Genomic DNA, 23300 nt, shown 5'->3' with positions numbered 1-23300 from the left:
CAGGCTCTCATTTCAGTGGCAGAGGCTGCTGAGAGGTATAGTTTCCAGGGTGGAGGGTCAGGAAGGTTCTTAGAGTGCTTGAGGGATGCTTGTTAGATTCATTCTGATGATCAATGATGAAAGAAACTCTTAGGGGGTCATTTGGATAGCAGGCGGATCACCACTGTCCGTATGGCGGAGGGGATCTGCCCACTGAAAACCTCCGCTTGCTTAGGATTTCCCCCACCACATTACCATAGTGGGGGACACACCAGTGGACGGAAAGACCGTCCGCCAGTTTTCCGCCCAGTCGCAGTGTCGACCGGGTGGAAAAGCAGCTAACATGGTGACGGTGTCTGGGAGACACCGCCATCCATATTAGCATTGCAGCAGGGTTGTGCATTTCCGTGGTGGCGTTAGGCAGGAGCTTTTTGCCTTTGAGGGCCCGTAGAGGGCCCCCAGGTATTTTTGGGGGTGGGGGTACACATAAGGGGTACCCCCCTGCAGTTCCATGCACAACGTGGCAGGTACCACGCGGGGCCTACCACGTTGTGCATGGAAGTGCATGATATGTCTTTTTGGCATTGTGGCGGGCGGTGCTGAGAGCACCGTCCGCTGCAATGTCAAGAATGCAGGATGTGCCCTCCAGTGTGGCGGGCACATCCTAATGTCACGAACAGGACCCTGCACCAATGGCGGGCAGTCCCATTCTCCAATAGGATGGCGGGCAGACTTTTAATGACCCCCTAAGTTTGGAGTGAGTGTTGATGGCCTGCCAGAGCTGAGGAGTATGCTGAAAGACAAGCCTCTGACATGGAGCCGGAGGTGTCCAGAGTGAATCAGTCATGAGCTTTTAACCGCATCGCTGCAGCGGCTTTTCCCGCTGTGTGCGGCAATTTACGAAAAGCCGCGTTACATGACGAGCTCAGCTCGTCATCCGCACACGACCACCGTGGTTGATGACGAGCTGAGCTTGTCATCAGCAGCGAAGGGGTTAAAAGTAATCCAATGCAAAAGACTGAAGGACACAAAGTGATGTCTACATGTAAAAAGAAATTATATTTTAGGCGGGGATTTTTATTTCCAAACAAAGGTATATGTCCCACCATTCAAGCTGTTGGTAAAGAACTTGAACCGTTACTTAAGCATGACGTTCTTGAGCATTCAACTGGTCCGATGCCATGGGTTTCTCCCATCATGGTAATGCCCAAAAAGGACAGTAAAGGAGCTGTACACATATGCATTGATATACGCCAAGCCAAGAAAACATGGCAATTGAACAAGAACAACATCGAGGTCCACGCATTGCTGACATGATAGCACAATCAAATGGTAGCAAGCTCTCTTGTCTTGATTTAAATGCAGGTCCTCAGCAGTTGGAACTCAAAAAATATTGCAACTTATCTGCACCCTTTTCTACCCATGTCGGTCTGTTTTGATATAAGAGACTCAGTTTTGGTGCGTCATCGGGTGTAGAACATTTGAAATTCGACATGTTGTATGGCCAGTTTTGAGGGAATTCAATTATAGTGATGACATTTTGATTTTCTGAGCTAGACAGAAGGAGTATGACAATGATCTCACCTAAGTATGTTGATAACTGACTGATGCAAGCCTGACTTTGAATGCAGGCAAGTGTAAGTTCCACAAGACAAACTTAACATTCTTTGGCCATCTCTTTTCAGATGGGAGTATGACATCAGATCCTGTCAAAGTACTAGCCCTGTTAAATGCTGATCCCCCACAAGATCATTCTGTGATAAGTTAATTTATTAGCATGGCCCGTAACTGTTCAAAATACATTCAAGACTTTGCAACCATAAGTGCTCCCTTACGAGAGTTAACAAAGAAAAATATTTCACCCAAGTGTTCACAAGAATGTGAGGGAAGTTTAAAAAAAATCAAACAAGCCATTGAAACGTCTACTGAAATGGCCAATTTCAATACAAAGTTTCATACAAAGGTTGATGTTGATGCTAGCCCAGTCGGGTTAGGAACTATCCTGGCACAGCAGACACCCCCATGCTCCAAGGAATATGGTGGCATATGTCAGTAGAAGTTCGTCCCAGAAAGAACTTACTTACTCATAACCTGAGAAAGAATCTTTTGCCATGGTATGTGTTTGTGAAGATTCCCATGTATTCCTATATGGAAAGCCGTTTTCTCTGGTAACTGATCATCAAGCTGTACTGACTATATTTGGCAATCCAAAAGCTAAGTTGCCTTATTGCACTGAATGGTGAGATTACAAGAGTATTATGATACCATTATGCATGATTAAGAGGAGGATCAAAACCCCGCTGACAATTTTTACAAAGTGCCTATAAAAGATCATGGTGCAACATACTCTTACCATATCAGTACTCACTAAGCATGCATGGGAGAGAATAGCCATCGTTTCTTTGGTCCACTCGATAATGGACATCATCTGATGGTAATTGTGGATGAGTACTCACATTTTCCATTAGTAGAGTATCTCTTGTCCACAACTCATGAGCAAGTCACTGAGAGACTAGATGGGGTAACAGAGAACTGAAAGCGCGTTAATCAGACACGCAGAGCATTTCATTTAACTCAAGCGACAGAGTGGAAGAGATCCCATGAAAAGGAGAGGCTGTGGTCAGAGCGGAGGACCTGCCCGCTGTTTGATCAGAATACTGGGTAAATACAGCCTTGCTCTTCCATTCCTGGGTGATGAGGTATCAAATATAATAATAAACCATTGAAGAGTTCTGGAGCATCTTGGTCATTTCTGCATGGAGGAGATTTGTTGGTGTATGGTAGGGCAGCCAAAGGTCATTCAGGACAGCCACAATGCTAAGTCCTGGGCCTCCGTATCTTATTGATGTGGTCTTTCTTGCAAGTGCGGGGCTGCCCCCAAAACTCACTACACATAATCTTTGGTAGCTTCAAAAAATTGCTAACGCCCGTGCATTTTGGGGTAGGAGAGAAATGCGGTATCAGAGAAACTAAAAGTGTGGTGGTATCAGATGTGCAGAGAATTTAAATCAAGCAATGGAGCAAAAGATATCCAGCGGAAGAGAGAGGCTGTGTTTGGATTGGAGGACCCGTCTGCAGTCTGATTGGAGCACTGGGTGAGCACAATCTTCCTCTCCCATTCCTGGGTGACGAGGCATAATATATAAGAGTAAATCATTGAAGAATCCGGTCCTGGTCATCTCAGTATGGAGGGGATTCATTGTTGTATGGTAGGGCTGCCGGAGCCCATCCAGGACCTCAGCCTCGGGGCTCCATATCTTATGTATGTAGTCTTTCTTGCAGGCCCGGGGCTGCCCGCTTATATTTCTGCACATTGTCTTTGGAGGCTATAACAAACCGCTCACCCTGCCGATTATGGGGTAGCAGAAAACTGCTATATCAGAGAAACTGACAGCACAGTATCATCAGACATGCAGAGAATTTAACTCAATCAATGGAGTGAAAGAGATCCTGTGGTCAGATCGGAGGACCTGCCCGCAGTCCAATCAAAGGACTAGGTGAGCACAACCCTCCTCTTCCAGTCGAGTGTGATGAAGCATCAGTCAATCAATCAATTAGGGTTTTGTAGAGTGCACTACTTACCTATTAGGTTCTCAAGGCACTGAGGGGAAGGTGTGAGTAGGTCCATTAGGGTCATTCGAAGACGAAGAGCTAGGTCTTGATGTCCCTCCTGAATTGGTACAGTGTCAGGCTTCACCCGAGGTGGAGAGAGAGATCATTCCAGGTCTTGGCTGCGATGTAGGAGTAGGACCTTTCACCCGAACTGGTCCTGTATGTCATAGCGCATCACCGCAGGGCACGGCTCTGCACATGAACACTTACACACAATGGATCGTAAGAAAAAACAATAAAACTACAGTTCCCAGTAACACTTGCGGCACAAGGGTGGGCACACGCAAAGAAGTTAAGGGGAAGTCAGCTCAAAAGAGCTTTTGGGCTTCTAACCTGTGCTATTTATTTTGGAGTAGGAGCTACATTGGACGGAGGATGTCCGGTAAGAATGCATGGTGCACCAACAATATTTGTTTTACAATGATTCGCTGTACATGCAACATGAGGTGCCTGCTTTTGGAGCTTGTGGGCAGTAGCGTGAGCAAGTAATTACGTTAGCCTCTCCAAGGCGGAATTGGAGAAACATATTGTTGCTTTCACCTGTTCACTCATGTTGGCGAGCCGGCATTACCGTGGCTCATGCAGAGTGAAAGGTACTTCAGTAAATAACTTCCAGTTCACTTGTGTTGGCAAGCCGGCATACCGCGGCTCATGCCGAGTGAAAGGGGGAATTTTTGTTTTGTTGTATTAGCAGTACCTCAGTCCGCCCAATCTGCCGTCATTGTGAAAGTCGCTTTTTGGGATTATGATATATTTATAAAAGAATCCTTGATATTTTTATGACTGTCATTGTATACTGGAACTGGGTTCTTGTCCGCGCACCTCAGGATAAAAGGGGTGCAGTTTATTTTATTTTCAAGGAGCAAAGTCTATCAGCTGGTATTTTTGAATATAAACAATTCAGATGATTCAATTCTGCAGTACAATCATTACTGTTTTATTTTACAGCAGGGTTTTTTTGAGAGTTCTAGGAAGGCACTGTCTCTCCGCCACTGTTAGGAACACCAAACGCACTAGTCACCTCTCGAGCAGAAACTGCCGCATTACAGGCTAGGGTAGAGAGGTTGCAGAAAAATCCATTTGATGCAGGACCTTCCCAATCAAACCCATCCATACCTAAGGTAGTGGAGAAGCCCACCCCATTCCACTAGCAACTCCTGAAAGATTTCATGGGGAGAATAGCAAGGTACAGGTATTCCTTACTCAGATAGTACTATACTTCTCATGTAGGGTGAAGGCTTTCACTACAAACGATTCTAGAGTAGCATTTTGTATTTCATATTTGGCCGGAGACGCTGCCCAATGGGCAGTACCATCAAAAGAGATCACCCATTGTTATATGAATGGGATTTGTTTCTAGGGAATTTGAGAAAACTTTAAACAGACAAGCTGCCTCATTCTCAGCACATTGAGATTAACTGGAACTTAGACAAGGGAACCGTAACTTGATTGCGTATTTAAATGCCTTCCGTAGGTTAATAACCAAAACCGAATGGCCAGAGGCTAAACAAGCATCTATATTATACCAAGGACTAAAGGAGGATATGAAGGATGTGGTGGCCCAAATCGATCGATAGTGAGGATGTAATAAACCTTGTGTTACGTATGGATCACTGTCTCAGTGAGCATAAAGGAGCGAACAAGAGAAAAGAGAGAACTGTACCCTGGTTTGAGAATAGTTCTTTACCTAAACATGAACCTATGGAGATAGGACAGGTACATGCTTCATTGACTCCTGAGCAAAGGGAGCTTAGACAAATGAAAGGTCTTTCTGGTCCTTTGGAAAGAAGGGACAGTTTATCAAGGAATGTGTCTTGAAGCCAAAACTCCCTCACCCCAGTTTTAAGCAAGTATCAATGGTAACTACTGCTCAGATGGTGGGAAACGAATATGCTTGAAGAAGGAAGAAGGGACCTCTTCGAACAGTATTTTCATTTCTTCTTTGGAGAGATCTGAAGGGTCTAAGAAAGAACATTTCTTTATCAATCTCAGTATTTTAATTCACGACGAGTGGCTGAGCATTCAGGCCATGGTGGATTCAGGAGCTACCGGATATTTTATGGACAAAGACCAAGCTCAGACATTGGGAATTACCTTACAAAACAAGGAGACACCGGCAGCTGCGTTCGCAGTAGATGGGAGACATTAGACTCAGGACCTATATGATATATCACTTTAGAACTTGAAGTCATGTTTGATTCTGATCACCCAGAGAGTCTGGCCTTTAATATCATCCAGGCTCATCAGTACGGTGTAGTCCTGGGATTACCGTGGTTACAGCTACATAACCTACGCATAAAGTGGATGAATAAATCACTTCAACTTGATTCAGAGTATTGTCAGAAGGATTGTGTGATAAAGATGGGGGACCCCTCTAAGGCATTGGCTCTCCGTCCCCATATCACCACTGCCACAGAAAAAATGGTGGTGATACCAAAAGAATACGCACACTTTACTGATGTGTTCAATGAGAGGGAGGGCAGAAGTCCTCCCTCCCCATTGGCAATATAGCTGCCAGATAGACCTAATACAAGGAGATTGTATTCTTTGTAGGTGGGTATAGACCTTAAATGTGCCCGAAAATGAACACCTATGTCAATACTTAGATAACTATCTTGCATTGGGTTTCATTCGCAACTCTAAATCCCCCGTAGCTTCCCCATTATTCTTCATACCCAAAGCTAATGAGGAGCAGTGCTCCTGTATCAATTACCGAGCAATATATATATATATATATATATATATATATATATATATATATATATATATATATATATATATATACATATATACTAGCAGCCCGTCCCGACGTTGTCCGGGAGCAATTAGGCTTCAGGGCCCCCGCCCGCCCCAACGTTGTCCTTGGGTCCCCCGGAGCCTTCCTCCATATATTGCAGTATTATACCTCTATGTTTACTTTGTACGCTTTTGTAAACTGCACACGTAACTTTTTCCTCCTGTAATGCACTGTTTGGCTCACTTTTTTAAAGCTCTGTTTGCTTCCTCTTGCTACCTGCACACATCACTTTTTCCTCCTATACCTCTATGTTTACTTTCTACGCTTTTGTAACCTGCACACGGAACTTTTTCCTCCTGTGATGCACCGTCTGGCTCACTTTTGCAATGCTCCATTTGCTTCCTCTTGCTCACGATGTATGCTTTTGTAACCTGCACACGTAACATTTTCCTCCTGTAATGCACCGTTTGGCTAACTTTTGTAATGCTCCGTTTGCTTCCTCTTGCTCACGATTTTCATTTATGCTTCATTTTTCTGCCGCTCACTGCTTCTAAATAAATAAATAAATAACCTACCTCATCCGCCACTCACCGCTCCTCCCTGCCTGTCCGCCGCTCCTCCCCGCCTGTCCGCCGCTCCTCACCACCTGTCCGCCGCTCCTCACCGCTCCTCCCAGCGCCATGTCCGCCGGTCCTCCTCACGCTCCTGGACGCCGCTCCTCCCCGCGCTCCTCACGTCAGGCACGCACGTCGCGGCGGGCGCTTCTTCCAAGGGACTACTTTTTTTTCTGTAAATTTTTTTAATAACGCATATTTATTATGTTTATATAGCCTATGTCCATCTGCACACCCTGACGATTACAACAATGTATCGGGTGTGTGGATTGGTGCTGTGGTTCCCGAGTTTACCCGCCTCAAAGGTTCAAAGTTCTTCCTTTATAATAGTAGTATAGATATATATATATATATTGACAAACACTCGCTTTCTCTTCAGAAAAAAGTAGACGGCACTCCGAGCTTCAATACAAAGGTTATTTATTGGCAGACCCCCCTGCCCCCAAGAAGACAGACGCGTTTCGCTGTAAAGGCTTCCTCAGTGTCAACAGTGCATTACAGAAAACGCCATTTTATCTCCACCTCTCTACCAACATGGAGAGAGGACTAAGGTACCATCTTGTTTTTGGCGGCCATCTTACAGTGTGCTTTGATATAAGTACAGCGCAAAATACATTACAAGTAATGATTCACGGAGTATGGCATTTGCAAAGTGCTTGTGCAATTAAAAACAGTATGGGTTCACCCATTAAAATTCATTGTACATTACATTACATTGCGTATTAAAACATTAACTAATTTTCAAGGGCAATTAATAAGAAAATAACGGTTGTGAACAAAAATACACCTCTTTGGTTCCATGGGAGTGATTTTCAATATACGATTTGATGTCTACAGACATTGTATTTCTCTACTGGATATCAGGGTGTTTGAATCAAAGATATTATTTTATTGCTTTAAAACGACATTATTTCACACCATGTGTGCATGTAGCCCTTTACATTTTGTTTTATTATATGTCAGGTCTTTCGTGGTTGCTCCTCAGGATTGGATCGATGCTATAAAGGGGCCCAACTCTAGATCATCCCAAGTCTGGCTGTCAAGGTCACAGACTATTAAGGAGATCAAGCGGGAGAAATGGTAGGTCCGGAGGGGAACAGCTGGGCAACTGGAACCGAAAACCTGTAGATATAGAAAGCATGGGATGAGTGGAAAGATAACCCTCAGCTGGTTCCTAGCTAACCAATACACTACACATTTACCTCACCTGCAATATCCTACAGGTGTGCAGAAACGAAGGAATGATATAAAGGGCTTCTTCTAGATCCCCTGGTTTTCCTACTATAAGACACAACAAAAGAAAGCATCAGTAAACCACTGTTTCACTCCCTTTCAGTAACCTTAATCAGATGGACAGAAAAGATGTAGGTAAACCTACCCAGAAATGGGGATGAAGATAACCAGAATGCCCAGTACATAAACTCAGTAAATAACACTCCTTTCCGGTATCTTCCTAATAACTGATAAGGATTCCCCCTCCGAGGAAATGTATGATTAGAAGGTTACAGGGTTAGCGCAGGAAGCTAAAGAATCAACCCCAGTATGATTCATACATCCCCTAGAATGTTTGTTCACAAAGTAAGTTCCTGGTATGAAAGTAATAACCAAAAGTTATGCCCAGCGCAAAGCAAAACACAGCGTCTGTACAGATTCTTCTCTGCAAGCGCAAATAGGAAAGTAACGTTTATGGAATGAACAAGCGGCACCTAAGCTTCACGCTCCCCGTCGATAGTTCTGGAGCAGTTAAACACAAACACAAGCCCCCACTCGATATAAGGGAAACCTGAAACAGCGTTCTCCGCTCTCGATATGGGCGCTTCCTAAGCCCCACCACAGTAATCCACAATCCAGGTGTAGAGAACACCGGCAAACCGTTCTCGTTGCGGGCGCTTCCTAAGCCCCACCACAGTAATCCACAAATTCCGGAATAGCGATAACGAGCTTACCGCAGCCCACCTCCACAAAACGCCAGCTAGATCTCAGGAAACACGAGCAGAAAAACTACTCGCCAAGCAGGATAGTCGGCAACGCTTGCATTGAAAATCGCCATGATATCCTTTCCCGGTCGCACAGCGTCATTCTAGCGCGCTGCGCGAAGGCTCATGGGAAATGTAGTTTTTGAGCTCTCACTGACTCGATTGGCAGTCAGTGCTTTACCAGCGGCCGGGGAATCCTGACAGTACACCCCCTCTCACAAAATTCACTGACTGCCACCAGGTTTACCAGGATGTGTTAAATGGAACCTTCGCAACAACCTAGGAGCATGTATAGCACCTACAGGCTCCCAAGAGTCCTCCTCCGGGCCATAACCCTTCCAAGATACCAAGTACTGGAGTTTACCTCGCACTCTACGGGCGTCCAAGATGCACCGTACCCCGTACTCCACATCCTGTTGCACTCTCACAGGCGCAGGGGCTTTAGAACAGGGACCCCGTGCCGGTTTGAGCAGAGAGACATGAAATTCCGGATGTATCCGGAAATGCGATGGAAGTTTCAATTTCACCGCCACAGGGTTGATGTGGCGAATCACCTGGTAAGGGCCAATAAACCTAGGATTGAAGACACTATACCTACGGAAGCGGATGTTTCGAGTGGACAACCACACCCAATCCCCTTTCCTGTATACAGGGCAGTATCTACGGTGTTCATCAGCCTGTGTCTTGTACTTCTGCTTCGCTTTCTCAAGATTCCTTCTAGCCAGCAGTACAGTTTTACGCAACTGCACCAATCGGGACTGCAACTGTGGGATTGGAGCTTCAGCGACCGGCACACTCAAGGGGGCAAATCTAGGGTGAAACCCATAGGTACAGAAAAACGGGGTGTACAAAGTAGAGGAATGGACCGCATCGTTGTATGCCACCTCAGCCGTCCACAACCAGTCCACCCATGCCTCAGTAGTGGTATCTACAAAACACCTCAGGTATTGTTTGAGGGTCTGGTTTAATCTTTCGGTCTGCCCATCCGTTTGAGGATGAAAACTGGTGGACAAGGAAGAGGCAATGCCCAACCGGTCACACCAGACCTTCCAAAATTTTGCGGTGAATTGTGCTTCTCTATCTGAAACTATAACCTTGGGAAGTCCATGCAACCTGATTATATGAACAAGTAAGAAATGGGCGAGCTGGCTAGCTGTGGGAACCCCTTTACAGGCTATAAAATGACCCATTTTGGTTAAGTAATCCACAACTACTATAATAGCCGTCATCCCGTGATCTTTAGGGAGACCCACCACAAAATCCACCGAAAAGCTCTCCCAAGGACTCACAGGAGTGGGCATGGTTTGCAAAAGCCCCTGGGCAGGACGATGATCGCTTTTAGCTTGCGAACAGATGTCACACCGTTGAACCCAAGCAAACACATCAGGACGGATGGTCGGCCACCAATATGTGCGTAGCAATTTCTCCAAGGTTTTCTTCCCCCCAGTGTGTCCCGCACACAGCAGATCGTGACACCATTTGAATGCTTGTTGTCTCAAAGCTAATGTGGGAAGAAGCAACTGAGACCCTTTTCTTGGCAACCCCTGACGGACTCTCCATTCCGGATGTAAAAGGATCCATGTTTTCCAAGCGAAGGTCTGGATACCTCTCTTGACTTTGTGGAGAAACTCCTCTGTGTGTATCACTCCTACCACCTTTTGGGGTTCAATGATGCTCGTCTCTGGCGATACCGTTAATGCGGGGTGACTTTCCTGACGCGTGAGGGCATCCGCCTTCCGGTTGTCACATCCCGGACGAAAGGTAACCACGAAATTAAATTCAGAAAAAAAAGCATCCATCTAAGTTGTCTGGGGGTGAGATGGCGAGCTGCTCGCATGTACTGCAAGTTCCGGTGGTCGGTGTATACCGTGATTTGTTGAGAGGCGCCCATCAGCCAATGCCTCCATTCAGTGAAGGCGTCCTTGATTGCTAACAGTTCCTTCTCAGCAATGGTATAGTTGCGTTCTGCGGTATTTAGCTTGCGAGACATGAACGCGATGGGATGGAGATGACCAGTACTCTCATTCCTTTGCGAGAGAACGGCCCCCACTGCTAGTTCTGACGCATCAGCCTCTACCACAAAGGGGAGTTTTGGATCAGCATGGATTAATACCGGTGCCGACGTGAAAGCGATTTTCAATCGATCAAAGGCAGTTTGTTCGTCGAAGCCCCACACAAAGGGGGTGTTCTTCCGAGTCAATTTTGTGAGTGGGGTTACCATGTCCGAAAAGTGCGAGATGAACCTCCTATATAAGTTTGAAAATCCAAGGAGTTTTTGGATGTCTTTGACACTGTTGGGTCTAGGCCACTCCACAATGGCACGTACCTTCCTTTCTGCCATTATTTGCCCTGATGGTGTGAGCATGACTCCTAAGAATTCAACAGTAGTAACGTGAAATTCACACTTTGTTAGCTTGCAGTACAGTTGGTTTTGTTTTAAGGCCTCAAGCACCTGACACACGTGTTTTTGATGTTCTGGTTCATCGTTGGAATATATCAAGATGTCATCTATGTAGACTACTACGAAGATGTCTAGGAAGTCTCTCAACACCTCATTGAGGAAGAATTGGAAAGAGGCAGGGGCGTTGCAGAGCCCAAAGGGCATCACCAGGTACTCAAAGAGCCCATACCTCATCTTAAATGCGGTCTTCCATTCATCGCCGTCTCGCATACGCACTAAATGGTAGGCTCCTCTCAAGTCCAATTTCATATAGATTTTGGCCGCTCTCACTTGCTCCAATAATACCGGGATCAATGGGAGTGGGTATTGGTTCTTTGTTGTTATGGCATTTAACGCCCTATAGTCAATACAGCAGCGTAATTCCCCATTAGCCTTTGAAATAAAGAAAAGCGGGGAAGCTGCTGGAGACCTGGAAGGTCAGATGAATCCCAAAGCAAGGAGGTTATCCAAGTATTCCCGGAGATGTTTTGTTTCGGGTTGTGACAAAGCATATATTCTGCCACATGGAATGACAGACCCAGGCGTTAAATCGATACGGCAGTCGTATTCCCTGTGAGGAGGGAGCACTTCTGCTTTCACTTTACTGAAAACCTCCCCATATTCTTGGTAACAACTGGGTAATACCACCTCCTTTTCAGCGGCGGTAGAGACAATGTGGGTAACGGCCAGCACCCTAGAAGGTCGAGGATTCTCTCTGATGCAGTGGTCTTGGCAATAAGGAGAGGAGAATTCCAAAGACTGCTTCTTCCATTGAATGGAGGGTTCATGTTTCTTCAGCCAAGGGAGTCCTAATATCACTCCATAGGTAGGGGCATGAATGAGATTGAACGAAAGACGTTCCATGTGGTAACCCCCATACCACAACTCGTACTCAGGTGTATGTTGGGTAATAGGACCGGATTCCAACACATGACCGTCTATGGCAAACACATCTTCCGAGACGGTTTTAGCGACAGGAGTCACCCCCAATTTCCGAGCTTCCGCCAAATCCATAAAGCAACCTGTCGCTCCTGAGTCTACCATGGCTCGGATATTCTTGGGGTTTTGGTCGATCCATAATTCTATGTTCAAAAAGAACAGCTGGTTTCCCACTAAGTCCTCTTCTGTTACTGAAGGGATGAAGTGCGCGCTCGAGTTCCTCCCTTCCTTTGAACTCAAGCGTTGGAGTTTTCCGATCCCTTGTCAACTGTGGATACCACTCCTTGTCCTGTACGATAGCGTCCTCCCTTAGGCTTCACTGGACATTCATGCAGGAAATGTCCTTTTTTCCCACAGTAAAGACAGAGCCCGAATTTGCGGCGATGTTTTCTTTCACTCGATGAGAGGGACGCTCGTACTACTCCAATTTCCATGGGTTCTGTTTTTCCCTCAGGCTTATCCCCACTGGTTGGTTTCTCCCCCAATAGTAGTGGTCTGTCTTTTCTTCCTAGCTCTCCTTTTCTCTCTCGTAACCTGTGGTCCAAACGCAAGGCCAAATCAATAAAAGCAGCACACGTTGTAGGCTGGGGTTCAACTTGGGCTATGACATCCTTTAAGTTGTCTGTGAGTCCTTGGTAGAACAAATCCATCTGCTTGGCCTCAGGCCAATCAGTCTCCGCAATCAACCTCCTAAAGTGGTTCAGATATGTAACTAAATCGGAATTGTCTTGTTTGAGGACAAGCAACTCCTTATCAGCGGAAAAGGTTTCTGTTCTCCTGTCAAATGTTTTCTCAAATTCGGTACGAAACAAATCCCAATCATAAAGGATCGCATCGTTATTCTTAACGATAGGGACCGCCCACTGAGCTGCCTCACCACCCAAATAGGAAATCAGAAAAGAAACCCTGGATTGGTTAGTAAGAAAACATTTGGGTTTACAGGTGAAGTGTAACATCACCTGGGTCATGAATACCTGCACCTTTTTTCTATCTCCCAGAAATCTTTCAGGGGGTGCTAAGGGAACAGGGGAAGGCATTTCTACCACTACTGAGGCAGGCGGAGGGGCAGGGTTCCCTGCATCAAAAGGGTTCCGTTGTAAGGCATCCATCCGTGCCTGCAACGCAGCAGTTTCCTGGCGGGAGGTGGCTAGTTCCACCTGCACTAAGCCTAGTGCGGCCAGTACATCATCTAAGGTGGCCATCCCTTGGATCAATGCAACCGGGAGGAGCAGAACTCTTGGGCCAATTATTCTGTCAGGTCTTTCGTGGTTGCTCCTCAGGATTGGATCGATGCTATAAAGGGGCCCACCTCTAGATCATCCCAAGTCTGGCTGTCAAGGTCACAGACTGTTAAGGAGATCAAGCGGGGGAAAAGGTAGGTCCGGAGGGAACAGCTGGGCAACTGGAACCGAAAACCTGTAGATATAGAAAGCATGGGATGAGTGGAAAGATAACCCTCAGCTGGTTCCTAGCTAACCAATACACTACACATTTACCTCACCTGCAATATCCTACAGGTGTGCAGAAACGAAGGAATGATATAAAGGGCTTCTTATAAATCCCCTGGTTTTCCTACTATAAGACACAACAAAAGAAAGCATCAGTAAACCACTGTTTCACTCCCTTTCAGTAACCTTAATCAGATGGACAGAAAAGATGTAGGTAAACCTACCCAGAAATGGGCATGAAGATAACCAGAATGCCCAGTACATAAACTCAGTAAATAACACTCGTTTCCGGTATCTTCCTAATAACTGATAAGAATTCCCCCTCCGAGGAAATGTATGATTAGAAGGTTACAGGGTTAGCGCAGGAAGCTAAAGAATCAACCCCAGTATGATTCATACATCCCCTAGAATGTTTGTTCACCAAGTAAGTTCCTGGTATGAAAGTAATAACCAAAAGTTATGCCCAGCGCAAAGCAAAACACAGCGTCTGTACAGATTCTTCTCTGCAAGCGCAAACAGGAAAGTAACGTTTATGGAATGAACAAGCGGCACCTAAGCCTAGGTGTCCTGCAGTGACAGGAGCTTCACGCTCCCCGTAGATAGTTCTGGAGCAGTTAAACACAAACACAAGCCCCCACTCGATATAAGGGAAACCTGAAACAGCGTTCTCCGCTCTCGATATGGGCGCTTCCTAAGCCCCACCACAGTAATCCACAATCCAGGTGTAGAGAACACCGGCAAACCGTTCTCGTTGCGGGCGCTTCCTAAGCCCCACCACAGTAATCCACAAATTCCGGAATAGCGATAACGAGCTTACCGCAGCCCACCTCCACAAAACGCCAGCTAGATCTCAGGAAACACGAGCAGAAAAACTACTCGCCAAGCAGGATAATTGGCAACGCTTCCATTGAAAATCGCCATGATATCCTTTCCCGGTCGCACAGCGTCATTCTAGCACGCTGCGCGAAGGCTCATGGGAAATGTAGTTTTTGAGCTCTCACTGACTCGCATGGCAGTCAGTGCTTTACCAGCGGCCGGGGAATCCTGACATTATAAATGTACAAATATGCATTTGTTATACCGCCCTGTATGGGCAGTTATTTTCTCCTTCTCCCGTCTCGCCCTCAATGGGCATAGATATCCATGTTGTTTGATATTACATTTAACATGGAAGATAGAGTGGGGATTATGCGGATGATATTATGTGACCTGTAGCTCTATTCCCTGTTTGAGTTCTTAATTCAGTATGGTGTTAATAAAGCCCTAAAATATAACACAGACAATATATATATATATATATTCAATGAAAAAACCATAGGTTATAGTCCATATATAGTTAGGAATTAGCATTTACAAAACCTTATTTTACTCGCATAAAACCATTGAAATTCCATATATAGTTAGATGCGCTAACTATATATCGCGCACCCGCAATCCACTGCTGATGATGTCACATATTACATCATTCATGACATGGTCAGTGACATCACTGATGACATCACTGATGACATCTCAAATGACATCACAGATGACATCTCAAATGACATCACTGATGACATCACTGATGACATCTCATTTGACATTACTGATCACATCACTGATGACATCATTCATGTGATAATACGATGAACCTCTTCAGACTCTAATATAACCTAAGATACACTCAGTGTAAACAGACACTCACAGACTGTCACTCATCCATGGAGTTACTCACACACCTAGTCAGTCATGCAAAAAATCATTCACCCCTCCATTTCCTCAACTATACAGTTATAAACACCTTACTTATTCAAACATATACTAACACATATTTACTCTCTTATACAATCCCTGATACAAGTTCACAGTGATCCATACAGCCACTCTCACATTCACTGGCTCTTATGTTCAGTTATTTATATATGTCAACTCTCACATGTACTGTGTTTTACATATGTACTTACTTTGACATGTAGCACTGAGATATCCATTCACTCACCAATACACTCATGCAGACAGTCAACCGCCCATGCAGCTGTTTCCACATGCACTTTTGAACCCATACATCTAGTGAATCAACTGCTCACACATCTATGCACAGAGTCATACACCTTCCAGCCACCCACACACACACTCAGTCTCCCATACAAATACTTGGGCAACCAATCAATAACCCATATAGTTAATCATAAAGCTACTGATCAACACATGCAGCAGTTTACAGAACAGATATAATGATGCACAAATTAAGACAGTTTAGTCACTAACCCATGCACTCAGTGAGACACATTTAATCACTCACTCATACAGTCAGTCATGCACCTACTAAATCCTTCATCCAGACACTTATACATCCACTCATTCTTCAATATGTAAGACATATTTTAACTTTACAGAAACATACAGTCACTGGATGTTGTCATCAGTGATGTCATCAGTGATGTCACTGACCATGTCATGAATGATGTAATATGTGACATCATCAGCAGTGGATTGCGGGTGCGCGATATATAGTTAGCGCATCTAACTATATATGGAATTTCAATGGTTTTATGCGAGTAAAATAAGGTTTTGTAAATGCTAATTCCTAACTATATATGGACTATAACCTATGGTTTTTTCATTGAATTTCAATGGTTTTTTGAAAGCTAATATTTCTATCTGTAAAATGTATTCTTCTTTAAATCATAAAATATATTGTACATGTTTTTTATACATTTAAAAAAAAAAAAATTTGTTCCGCTCCTAGTCCGCGAACTGGTCAGCTTCCCGTTAGCTGAATTCAAAGCCGCGACTTGGTGCGCGAGCCGGTAATCGTTCCTTAAGCGTAACTGTTACGTTATCATGACGTTTTGCGTTGTCACGTAATACGTTATCCGACGCGCCAAGTTAGCGGACTCGGAAGCGGATTGGATAGCGGCGCAAAGCGCGAAACGTAAAGACAGCAGGTCATGTGACTCGATAATAACACTTTTCATTAGTTCATTTCACTTTTGGTTTCCTAATGATGTAATACTAGGTCATGTGATCTAATATTAACACTTTTCATTGGTTTAGAACTTTGGCTTTTCCCAAATGATGAAAACCCCTCCTTCTTTCCTCACTCTGACTTTCATCTTGGTGAGAGAAAGACCTTTGTACAATCCAGAGAAATGGCTTCTGTTGTTGCTTCTGGTAGTGTTCCCCCACCACCACCTCCACCTCCTCATGGAAAGAAAGGACCACCAACTCAACCAATCTTTCAAGAAGAGGAAGAGCAGGAAGAGGAGGAAGAGCCTGAATATTTGCCTGAGGAGCCCAGGAAGTACAACAGGAAGGAAAATTTCATTTGGCAATTTTTTAAATTTCCACCAGGGCAAAAGAAAGTGAACGCCCGGTATGTCTTTTGCCGAATCTGTGATGATCGTCTTTCTAGAGGCACGGACAAAAAATATAGTTATGGGAATTTCACTATGCACAGACACATGAGCAGGTGGCACCCAAATAACTATAGTGCAGCTCAGCTTCGAGACGAACAACAGAATTCACCAGCAATAGCCAGAAGATCGATTGTGCCAGAAGTTACGGGACCTGAAGCAAGGGAGCTGATCCCAAATATTCAAATGGACATGGGGGAAGTTAAACAAGTTTGTGTGAGGTGCAATCAAATATTATGCTACCGCGAAAGTAGCATAACTCTTATAATTAGAGCCATCCAAAATCATGTATGTCCAAAACGCCCCCAAAAATAAATTCTTCTTTTTTTTGTTGCTCCTGTTGAGCCCTCTTCGATGAATCATTTTTGTTTCCCCCCTCCCCCCCCAAAAAAAAAATACAAAATGTTCAGAAAAAAACAAAAAAATATAAAAAATGTTCAGAAAACTAATAAAAAAAATGTAAAACAACAAAAAGAAAAAAAAAGTTCTTTTCAGAACTACCTCCCCATTATTAAAAAAAATTGGTAGAATTCTTTGAACTCTGCCAAGCTCTATTTCTATTAGTTCGCTCCCAGTTCGCACTCCGGTACGCGAACTTTGAGCGCACCAAAAAATTTTTTTTTAAAAAAAGGAACAGTAAGTATAAGGAAAGAAAACAGACAGCTATGTTACAAAAAAGACAGCTATAGGGAGTAAAGAAAAGATACTGTGACCCGCAATTCACTTCTGATCATGTCATATATTACATTATTTTTGACATGGTCAGTGACATCATCAGCAGTGGATTGCGAGTAACAGTTTTTTTTGTTTACGTCCTATAGCTGTCTTTTTTGTAACATAAGTGTCTGTTTCCTATCCTTAAACTTACTGTTCCTTTTTTTAACGAGATAACAGATATGCCCACTTATTACATCATTCATAACATAGTCAGTGACATCATCAGTAGTGGAATGCAGGTTAAAAAAGTAGAAAACATTTACCTTATAATTCTTGTTAATTTTTGAAGAAAATTTTTTATACATTCAATCTGTAAAAGAGAGAACAAACATTTCCAAAAATATTAAAACATGTATTTAAAAATTAGAAAAAAGAAGGGAAAAGGTTCAAGAAGAAACACTTTTTAAACAACTTTGACACTTATAGAAACCTCTACTTCTCTACGACCCCTACACAATCCTAAATATATTTATTTTCAACAAACAGTATCTTCATGCTGATGAAATGAGGCCTATTTTGAAATATGATGCTTCTTTTGCATTGCTTATGTCTCACAATAGTGATGCCATAACAGCGCAAAAGAGATGTAAAACCATCATAAAATTGTGTCTAACATTTAAAATGATTGTTTTAGGATGCAAATAAGATGTGTGCTTTCAAGAGCTTTCTTTGAGGTGAGGCCTCTTTTCTTTTTTTTAAAAAAAACAGTACCCAGAAGTACAGCACTGTAAGCATTAAAATTGATACTTACAGAAGACTCAGCTTACCCATATGTACCTCACATTTCTAAATGTATATCATAAGTACAAAAAGCATAACATTAATTATACATGTTAAATGGTTTATTTTTGCTGTTCTCAGAATGTATCAAATTTCACTTAAATCAGTGACTTGAAGGTATTCATCATGTAACAGCGGGGAAAAAAAAACACAATCAAAATGACTGTGTTTAAAAAACCCATACAACCTAAGAAATCTGATTTCAAAACTCCTTAAAATTAACTTACTTTCAATGACGTCGAAGGATCTCCTATAAACAGCATCCACTCTGTTGTGCTATAAATATTTTCAGCCCGCCACTTTCTGAAAGAAAACCTCCATCGATACGTAAAATATGTTACATAGAAAAAAAAACTTCTCTCATTTTATCACATGTTTCCACTAGGCCAAATCATGTTGCCACGATTCGCAAGTCTTGTAATTCTTCCAATCAAATCCCGACATTTTCTATTTTCGCAACTTTCAAAAATAAAATATTTGAGATTATTTTCACAATCCTGGATTACTAATATCTTACTCTTCTTTGTCACTCATGTTCTCCTTTTCCTATGACACTGTTACTGCTTACTATGAAGCAGACTTACTTGCATCAGGTTTATATAGTTGGATTTTTAATCTAGACAGCATTGCAGACTTACATTCCCTCTACTTAAAATTTTGGTTTTAAAAACACCAGGTAAGAATTTTTAAGGTCAAACGGCAATTTTTTTTTTAAAGTTACAACGGAATCATTACAGAATGACCAGCCGTTTCCAGACTTTAAGTAAGCTGTATAATGTCCTGATGTTGTTGATGGACCATCGTGATAGATAATTGCTACAGTTACAAAAGTCTTCCCTGATATTGACAGCTGAGAAGCCACAAAATGTTTTATTAAAGTTGACAATTTTGATCCATCAGGCCTACATCGTTGGATCATTAAAATGACATACTGGCTATATCTACGTATAAATAATGTTGACATCATATCACATTTACATTGGCTACACTCCATGTTGTGATCCGCTGCATTTACTAGCTTATTAAAGGACACTGATTTACTGTCTGGCAAAGTTAAATATATAAATCTTTCTGAGTCTACACTAGTAGTACTTGATACCATACAGTTCTCGCAGTCATGCTGCCATTGATAAGAAAGCCCAAACAGGTGATCTACATCTACACCCTCATCTTCCAATACATCAAGCATATACATTAAAAACTCCTGACAATCTTGCTGATTATTTTCAGAGAAGTCTGTTTGACCTGAACATTCATCTAACAGAAAACGAACTTCAGACACACTTTCTACTTTTGTTCGATCACTGCTACATTTCTCGAAAACAGAATTCAACAAGCAGCATAAAATTTGTTCCGAATTCAACAGAATCTGTTCTTTTAAACTCTCTAGTGAAAAGAGAACATTAACCACTACATTTGCATAGCAGTTGACACCAGAACTGTTTTCAAATTGAAAACCGACATCTTCAACAGAATCCACTTTCTTTCTGCTTACAATTTTCGGTTCATTGACTTTTAGTCTTTTTGCAACAACCTCCCTACTATTACTGATATTTCTACGTTTCTGGCCTACCACACGTTTCTCAAACAAAGGATATTGAGGCAAATGTGGCGCATACTCTCTTCTTAACCTATTGTATTCCTTAACACAATCTAGATCCGCACAAATGTTTGTGACATCACAGTCAATCAAGTACAATCCCGATAAAGTTCTAACTCGTGACAATGCCACATATGCCATACCCTCCTTGAACACAGAACTGCCAATATTCACCAATGCACAGTCTACACTTAAACCTTGCGATTTATGGATTGTCACCGCATATGCCAAGCAAACAGGAAACTGTTTACGGCGAACATATAAGTCTTTAACAAGCAAAAACGTAGCAGAACAACGACCAATTTGCTGTACTTCCTCAATGCCATCAAATTTAATTCTTAAAAATTCTATTCCATCTCTATTTTTGTATTTCTCAAAATCAACAACATTACCCATTGATCCATTTACCAGACCTCTTTCTACATGTAAATTCCTTCTCAAAATGATTCGGCAATTTAAACACACATTCAAAGTCTTTTCAAAACCCGCAGTTTTAGATATAGTCTTCTCTAATGAATCCAATTTTGATTTCAAATTGTCTGACAAAATAATTGTTGATCCCATATGCTCTAATTTGTCGATAGCTTTAAGTTTCACAATCTCTTGCTTTTCTAAATTCAACATTTTGTTGTTGAAGATGGCACATTCTGCAAGAGTTGGCATGAGACATATCCCGGATTTCTTTTCAGTAATTTTCTGAAAAATATTCTCAGGCACAATCTCTTGTTTGGGATATAAATTTGACAGTAATCGTGCATTTAAAGCTTCTCTCCCATGCTCGGTCACTTTTCCAATTCTAATATCTTGTAGAATCTTCTTGTAATCTTCATCCTTTGCCTGACGCATATTTTCATGCAGTTCTGCATAATTGAAGTTTAACCATATATTGACGTTGCCAATGCTCCCTAGGCACTTCCTGGTATCTTCATGTGTGAGTATTTTGAACACAGGTTGACCTTTTACTGGTGTCAGCTGCAGAAGATCTCCGAAAACAATGATGTGTTTGCCACCAAATAACACATCATATTCAGTTTTAAGTACATCTTGCATTCTCAAATGCACAAAGGCAAGCATGACATTGGAAACCATGCTTACTTCGTCAATGATAAGTAGTTTCATTTTCCTCAAGACTCTTGAAACTTCACAGCAAGCATCTCCAGATAACTTGTTGTATTGTAATTTGTTGTCATGCTCCACCGGCAGCATCAGTAGACGATGCAAAGTAATACCTTTAATGTTATGTGCTGCCAGTCCAGTAGGAGCGGTGACAACACAAGACAGCGATGACTCAGTCCTTTCCTGCAAATAACAAGAAATTGCTTTAATGAGGAAACTCTTTCCAGTTCCCGCTTCTCCACTCACGTACAGTCGGACAGGCTTCAACGACGTACATGAGCACTCTTTCTTCTCATGACTTAATCCGTGCTCAATTTCCTTGGTAACTTCATCATATATTTTCCTCTGCTCAACGTTGAGTTGTTTTTCCAAGTCTTCTAAGTTAACTGAATCCTCCTGAGCATGTGCCATGGCTCTTTCCACTTCATTCATAGCAGTGGCAGCTTCATTTTCGATAATAGGTCCTCCAAGTGGATCTTGACTCAATGAAACAGAACTCTGACTGTCCTGAGAACTGTCTCTGGCAATCTCGGCTGCAATCGTTGCTTCCTGCTCAATTTCCAAAGTTAGCATTTCTTGATATTTAGGAAAAGCAGGACATTCTATGGACTCCTTGGCTGCATTAAAAGAGTCTTCGTAACAGAGGAAATCTCCAAGCAGTTCCTCTTCTGCACGCCAAGGCTTGAAAAGTTGCAAAAGTGCTAAATAGAAAAACTCCTTTTTTTCTGGAGATTCACCACTCAATTTTCGATGGTTTACTAATTGGCATTTTCTTTGCTTGACCAGGCATCCCTCACTTCCAATTACAGCATACACTCCTTTCTCAATATCTTCTTTGATGTTCCTCTTGAATATATAATTTTGGAGAACCTCATATAGACAAACATTCTCAAGGTGACTGCTTCGATTTGGATAATATGTATCCAACATGTTGGTCTTCAAAATGTCGGTACTGTTTGGCTCCTTTTCCGCCAAATACTCAATTTCCCGGACAGGTTTTAGAACTCGATTTCGCGTTGCAGCAAGACCAAGACTCGCCCAAACGATACTCCTAGATTTGGCATAGAGACTTGCTGAAGACAATCGATCTGAACATTCGTAAGCTCCGATTTCTCGATGCGACAACATCTTCAGACTGAAACTTTACAACTTCTTGCTGAGGCTCTTTTCATGGGATATGTCCTCCCACATATCCTTCAGTTCTGTCTTTTCTTTTTTGGTGATGTAAGATGTCACATACCGAGCCACAGCCATGCAGTTGTCACCCACAAACTGTATATCCATGTTAGCATTCCACATGGACAAAATCACTGGGTTGTAGTCGTTGATGTACTTGGACTCTTCGTTCCTTTTCAAATTGTATGTATTTTTGGGTGATTTCCTCGTCACATTATGTCGTAGTGAAGACATCAAACTGTTCACTTTTCCTTTAGAAATCACCGGCCGTGGAAAGTTGAAACGACATTTGGTATAGAACTTGTCCTTGTTTCTGAATTTACGACGACAGTACTTTCCACAACGATGGCTTTGGAAACGTAGAACTTGTTCTCTTAGGCTTTTCTTCTCCGTTGCATTTGGAACAGCACACGTAGAATACTGTTCTATGAAATTCATCACTAAGTCATCCGGATCTGTTCCAAATTTAGGTGCATCCTTGATCCACAACAACATATGTATATGAGGAGCACCTCTTGCTTGGTACTCCTTTCTCCAGAAGAAATCCAACACCTCTCCAAGAGGTGGATTCTTCTTATTTGTGATGAAAGACATCATAGCTTCAAATTTATGATTGAAGTACCTGCATACATTCACAGGATCCAAAGAACACAGTTCTCCAGGTGTCTTGAATTCAATGTTTTCAATATTTCCATTTGCTTCTCGTAGAAATTCAAGTAAGTCTTCCCAGCCATACTCGGCACAGCTCAGAGTGAGGAACCATGTCGGAGT

Source organism: Lissotriton vulgaris, chromosome 10 (genome assembly GCF_964263255.1).
Source record: "Lissotriton vulgaris chromosome 10, aLisVul1.2, whole genome shotgun sequence".
NCBI classification, from domain to species: domain Eukaryota; kingdom Metazoa; phylum Chordata; class Amphibia; order Caudata; family Salamandridae; genus Lissotriton; species Lissotriton vulgaris.
The sequence above is the reverse complement of the archived record's forward strand: the minus strand, read 5'-3'. Positions refer to the sequence as shown.